The sequence below is a fragment of the Phalaenopsis equestris genome, unplaced genomic scaffold, assembly GCF_001263595.1.
Source record: "Phalaenopsis equestris unplaced genomic scaffold, ASM126359v1 Scaffold218842, whole genome shotgun sequence".
Taxonomy (NCBI): domain Eukaryota; kingdom Viridiplantae; phylum Streptophyta; class Magnoliopsida; order Asparagales; family Orchidaceae; genus Phalaenopsis; species Phalaenopsis equestris.
Window position 1 is genome coordinate 24407 of NW_018237255.1, and position 7452 is coordinate 31858.

The window sequence follows — 7452 nt, forward strand, 5'->3', positions numbered from 1 at the left end:
CTGAAAATTAACATCATACATCTTTGAAATGTTGAAAGTGCATTACATAATCGAAAGGGTATTCACCGAAAAGCAAGAGTTCTATAAGGTCTAGTAAATGTTGTCTTCTCTTGATCCTTTAGAGCAATAAGTATTTGATGATAGCTGGTTTATCCATCTAAAATGCAAAAATATTTGTGCCCAACCAGTCTATCCAACATCTCATCCGGAAAGGGTAAAGGAAAGTGGTCTTTCCTAGCAGCAAAATTTAATTTTCAATAATCTATGCAGATTCATCTTCCAATAACTTGTCTTGTAGGTATTAATTCATTATTCTCATTAATCACTATAGTCACACCTTCTTTCTTTGAATTACAGTGAATTGGACTCACTCAAGCACTGTCTGAAATAGGATATATTATTCCCGCATCTTACCATTTTAAAATCTCTTTTATGACAACTTCTTTCATCATAGGGTTCAATCTCCTTTGAGAATTAGCTCTTGATTCATGATGTTCTTCCAATAAAATCCTATGCATATAAATTAAAGGACTAGTTCCTTTAATATCAGTTGATGTCTATCCAAAGACTTTCTTATATCTTCTTAAAGTTCCCAACAACTTTTGTTCTTGCGTATCAGTTAATTCTGAGGATAGAATAATAGGTAATGTGGATAAATCTCTTAAAAATGCATACTTTAAATTTGTCGGAAGTGTTTTCATTTCTAGTTCAATAGGTATTTGAATAGATGAAATCAAAATTTATTTATTATCTATAGGATCTAACATATCAAATTGTTCTTGAACAAAATCTAATTCTTTATTACTCACTTCCATAGATTCATCTTGAATTTTATCTTCATACTCATAATCCAAATATTCTTTATCAGATTTCTTTTCAAATGTCTTTGTGAAATGTCTATTGTTTAAGTAGTCATTTATTGCTCTTACAAATTTTAAAGATAAATCTATCAACCTTTATTAAAACATCCTTTTTAATCAAACGATCAACAAACTAAGGAGTTACAGTTGTAGCTGAAATGTCTCGTAAACCTAACCTTCTAAAAAATGTTAGAGGCAAAAGATTAATATTGGCTCCTAAATCGTACAAAGCTTTTCCAAAAAATCTGCCGCCAACAGCGCAAGGAATAACAAAACTATCAGGATCTTTAAGTTTTTCTTGAAGGTTTTTTTTAAATTATAGTCCTACACTCATCACTGAGTGCAACAGTCTCATTATCCGCAAACTTCCTTTTTTTATTAAGTCTATCCTTCATAAACTTCACATAGCTTGGCATTTGTTCCAGGGCTTCAACAAATGGAATGTTTATGGTTAATTTCCTCAATATTTCCAAAACTTTTGAAAAGTTGTTATCTTTGTTTTTTCTCTTTAATATTTAAGGAAATGGAGGTGGTGGTCTTTATACAGTGAATTTCATTGGTTCGATAGGACATTTTGACTCAGAAAGAAAATCTTCTTTTCATTTTCCACCCTTTCTTTATCAACAACAACTTCCACTTCTTTTTGAACTTTTGTTTCCAATTCTTTTCCACTTCTAATTTGAATAGCCTTAATTTTCTCTTTGTTCTGATCTTTAGGACTTGATTCAACATTACTAGGCAACGTTCCCAGAGGTCTATTGCTAAGTGCAATAGCAATACATCCCATCTGATTTTCCATCTTTCTAATTGTAGCCCCTTGACTTTGTAATTAACTTCCTATTTGCAATATCAATTCTTTTATTGATAATATCTTCTCCATACTCTGCAAATTACTATTGAAACATAGAAGTTAAAATGGTTTATAAGGTGGATTTCCATGGTTGTTGGAGTTTTCCAATGGGTTCGCAACATTGTTCCCCCATTGCAGGTTTGCAACATTAGAATTATTGTTTTTCCAACTAAAATTTGGATGATTTTTCCAACCATGATTATAATAATTGGAATAAGGATTGTTAGAATGATTATCTATTGCATTTAAAGTCTCATTAGAAGATTGAGATTCTAACATTTGTCCGAATGAGTTTTTCTCAAGCACAGGTGGTGTTTGAGAATAATTCATTCCATATTGATCTATCTTCTTTGATATAGCCAATAAAGATATTGCATCAGAATCATGAATACTAGCTACTCTTTTGAGATTTACACTTTCAAAGGGTCATTGAAAATTATTAGTAGCCATCTCTTCAATTAACGAATATGCTTCATCAAATGGTTTTGACATTAATGATCCACCAGTAGCAGCATCAATTATCGATCTAAGAGATCTGACCAACCCATTATAAAAATTTTGAATTATTAACTAATCTGGTGACACAATGTGTAGACACTTACTAAGAAGATCTTTAAATCTTTCCCAAGCATCATAAATTAATTCCCCTTCAAACTGACAAAAATAGATTTAACATCTATTCTAAGCTTAGCAGTTTTTTATGGTTGGAAATATTTAGATAAAAATTTTTGTAATATTTCTCCCCAATTTCTGATAGATCCAGGTGCTAACGAGTTTAACCACATCTTAGTTTTATCCTTAATGAAAAAGGAAAAAGTCTAAGTCTAACGGCATCATTCGATACTCCTTCATATTTAAATGTAGCACATAATTCTAGAAAACTACAAAGGTGTAAGCTAGGATCTTTAGTTGGTGTTCCCCCAAACTGATTATTTTGAATCATTTGGATAATTGCAGGTTTAAGCTCAAATAAATTGACAGCTACAGCAGGGTTTTGTATACTCAAATGAATTTCATCTAGTGTAGGATTAGCATAATCTCTTAAGGATCTCTCATGAAGTTCATTTTCATTTCCATAATTATTTAAATTGCAAGACATTTTTCTAAAATTATCAATTTATTATTATTAATTTTTAATTTTCTAATAGTTCTTTATAACTCTAAATCATAAGGTATTGAATTTTGATATCTTAAACTATGCATAAGCAAACACAATAAGCAACTAAAATAGGCAAACACACAAAAAATATGAAAACATTCAAATTAAACTACAATAAGTTTTTTAGTTCAACTAAAATGTTTTAAATTACAAAGTAATTTACCATTACTCCCCGGCAATAGTGCCAAAAACTTCATGTGCGGTTTTTTGTGGCTTGCTTTTGTAAATATTTTTCAATATTACAAAACACACTCTGTAGCACAAATAATTAATTTGCAATTCAATCCCAATAAAAATAAGTTTAGTAAAAATAATGTCATCTTTTAGAATCTTTAAACTACCAACCCCATAATAATAATGTAAGTATACGTATCACTCAAGTAATAAAGGGCTCTAATGGATTCCTAAGTATCCCACATCGAGTTGGAAATTCTTATGGCTATAATGTAAAACACAAAATTCAAACTACAAAACTTATGTAAAAAATTCAAATCTAAAGTAATTGAGTGTATGCTAAATAAAATGCAGTTAAAAAAACTAAGTTTATTAAACTATTTGCTCAACTTCAAAAGTAAACTTATAAAAACTAAACAAAGCTTTTTATGACAAAGAGTTCAAATTTAAGAAAGCATCCTTCCTCTTTACAATGAGTATATGAATTGTGAAGAAATTAAAATCATTATATATATATATACATATATATATTATTTTGTGTCAAAGCCAAATAAAAGTAATCCTATTATTTACCCTCTATCAAGTGTATAAAGAACATTGACAAATCCAGAGTTTGGTCCCTAATTTTGTGGTTAAATTGGGAGGATATTGTATCTCACTCCAGAGCTTCCACTTCTCCCTAGCCTAAGGGCTAACAATCTCGCATTAGTTTCTAATCAACTATATCAAATTAGGGATTTCATTCTGTCACTTTAGAAACACCAATTTTGTGTCGAACAAAGTATATTTCTCTATTTATTCGCACTCAACCCCATGGATTAAAATCTCACACATGTATTTGAATGAGAATCTCACCATGTTCTAGAATAGCTCTTTCAAATCATATGTTTCTATCAGTGTTAGTTTTGGTTTGAGGAGTTGCCCGTAAGAGGCTGTCGGTCACCGGAATCAAAATCCCGTCGCCCTCTTTGGAAGGACGTTTTAATTTACATAGATATTTAGTATTAGAAAAATATGAAATCAAACTGACCCCGTATTTTTCATATTTTAAATGAAAGAGCGTTGTGCCTCAAATCTTGTATCTATCTCAAAGGATAAACACAAGACTTGAGGATGAGGCTTGATCAAATAAACTATGGTACATAAGACATCTGTTTGGTCTGTGAAACCTTTGTATTTGCCGCGATGAGTTTGAGTTTTCTAGTGTGTCAAGTTATGATGTCAAATCAGGTGGCCCTATGATTAAAGTTCTTTAAATCTTATGGGGGGCATGTAAAAGTTGATTAGAGCGACACCGGTTAGGATCCTACGGTTTCCTCATTCTGTCACCACTATTTTCTATTGGATTCACATAGTCCAAATGAATTTACTAAACTCAACTTAATGAGTTCCATAATTTTATTTAGACTGTGGGAATCCTTGTTAGCAATCGTTGGTTACGTCCTCCGAGGGATTCCCGATAATCCATTAGAGATGTCTTAATTTATTTGAAGTTGTAGTTTTGTGTGATGTTTGTGATTAAATTTTAAGTTATTTTATATTTTGAATGTTATGGAGGTGAATTTTATCTTAGTTAATTTTAGTTTTAGTTTTGGCTTTAGTTTTGTGGCAATCCTAATAGTTTTAGTTTTCATGCAGGGTGACATCATTGTTTAGCAGGCAAATTTGTGTAAGCATAAAAGTACAAGAAAGATAAATGCTGAAAACTAAAGATAATGCTGAAAACTGTAAAAGCGTACCTCAAAATGCTTGTCAAGGCAATTTATATGAAGCAAGGAAGTAAAATTTTGAAGACTTACCTAACCCTAGGTCATATCTTGGTGGGTCCTTAAGAGTTTAATTAAGGATGATTTTGTCAAGCAAAACATATTAAGTTTAGTAGATCTCTGAGGTATCCAACAGATCTATAGAAAGAAGCAGGTTCGTGCTACTCTCTTGCTGCCTTGTGGAAAATCTTGAGCTCTTTTAAACTTATTATGCTGCTTAATAATTCATCCTGTAAATATCATTAGTGCTCAGTGAACATTGATGTCTCAATTATCCCTAAGAATATGGTAATTATCACTCGTAACTCAATTTAAGAATTATGTGGGTGAAGACCTTTAAAGAGGCAAGTTTAAGAGACTTAGCCAAATTTTGAGTTGGGCTTGTAGTGTTTGAAAGATGTTTTAATTTTCAATGATGTTTACTTTTCTAATCCTTATTTAAATGAAACTTGATTTAGCCTAAGTCACTGCTAAGCCCTAAAGATTTTGGTGAGTGTCTTAGTCATTGCAAATGAAATTGACTTATAAGTGATGGTGATGATTCATATATTTTTTTTAATCAAATAGGGATATTAAATTAGTGAGTTATTAACACCCAAAATCATACCCCTAAATCTAGGATCATTTAATCGGCTAGACTCCCAAATTTATGTAATTTAAGGAAATTACAAATTTATCCTTTTTAATTAGGATAAGTGAGGTTAGCTTCTACCAGTTAACCCCTTGTGATTCAAACATCCAAATATGTTAATTAGAATCTAAGATTTCCCATTTCTCTTTATGAAATTAGGCCTAAATGTTCATTAAGGCTAAATTTTCAAAATTACACATTTGCCTCAAAATTACACATTTGCCGGCTCTATCACTTCATAATTCATCAAATTTAATCCAATTGACATTGGAATTTTTATCCTACCTCACTCATGGGTCAATTGAGATATTAGAGGAGAAAGTGTGATTTTTCAAAAATTTAATTTGTCTATATAATTTTTTTTAATGCAAAAAATAGGATTTTTAAAAGAAAATTTCTAACATTACCAAGGTAAATTCTAATCCCTTGAAGTTTTTACTGGAGATAGGTTTTGACCATAGAAGTCTTTGGACCAAATTTAATGATTTTTTGAATTTTATTGGAATTTTAAGAATTATTTTAAGTTCTCGGGTGTTTTTTAATTATAAGATATTTTAAATTTGGAAAATAAAGTTTTATATTTTTATTAAATCTCTGTAATGTCAAGGGACATAAAGAAACAAATTTCACATTTTTATGTTTTTTCTTTGAATTATTGGAATTAATTTAATAAAAATCCATTTTTAGCCTTTAAAAATTATTTTAAGCTTCAAAATTCAATACCTTTATTTATAAAATCAAAAAAAATATCCCAGTTGTTCCTAAGTACTTAGAAAGAAATTTAGAATATTTTCATGAATTTTATTATTTTTGTGATTTTTATCATTTTTTAATTAGTTTAAATATTTAAAATAGGCTAAAAATGAAGTTTTGATTTTTTACTTCAAATTTATTTTTATAAAAATCCTCTGATCACAGAGAACTCCAAAAAACCTAATTCTTATAGTCTTTCAAGATAAATTTTAATTATTAAGAGTCATTTTAGTGCAAAAAATGGTATTTAACTTGAAAAATCAATTTAAGTTACCAAATGAACTCCAAATATTTTGAAATTTTTATAAGGAATCCTCTGGAGTTTATATTTTAGTTGAGACAAAAAATTAGGTCTTTTAGATGTCTATGTTCCCCAAAATTAATTTTATTTTTGTTTTAGGTTTGGTGAAGTTTAAGTGTATTCTTAATGACTCAACTCATGAAATTATTTCCAAAAGATCCTCTGGTCATGGTGAATGTTCTAAAATTCCTTGGAATTTTCTAAGCAACATGCTAATTATCATGATTAATTTATACAAATAATAGGCATAAAATTAAAAAATATGGATCTCTACTTATGGACCTCCTCTGACTTTTGAAAAATTAGAGGATGTTCCCTAAGATAGAGGCAACAACATGCCAAAATTTCAAGCCATGGAGATATTACTACATGCATGGATAATCAAAACATTTAAATCAGTGTATAATTAATTAAAAATAAAATTTACATCAAATGGACTCCAAATCATTTCCACATTTTTCTTCTCTATTCATTGAGCAAGAGAGTGTTTTTATTTTATTTTTATGATTTTCCTACACTAAGATATGAAAAGCTAGGGCAATTTATTTAAATAAGAAAATCCCTATTTTTCAATTTAAACGTGCGACACTGACTGTATCTTTGGCAGCTTAGAAGGCTCACGTGGCACGCTCTGGTTGGATGTTGTCATCTACGTAGTCGCTAACTCAGCCTGCTGTTCATGTAAGGAAGCGTTGTCTGGCTCGATCTCCTCCGTCCATCCGATACACGCGCGATCAGACGGCTCCTCATCATCATACCCGATAGAGTGATCCCATGAACGTCCACACTAAAACCTTAAGATCTCAGCCTAGACTCAACCAAATCACTTCAGGTTTGATCCTATGGACTCATCTAAGTGACACAAACATATCCATATAGTAATCATACAATTAAATCAAGCCTAATCAAACGGAGAATCAAAATAAGCTCGGGAGGAAGAGTATATCAATACCTTGGC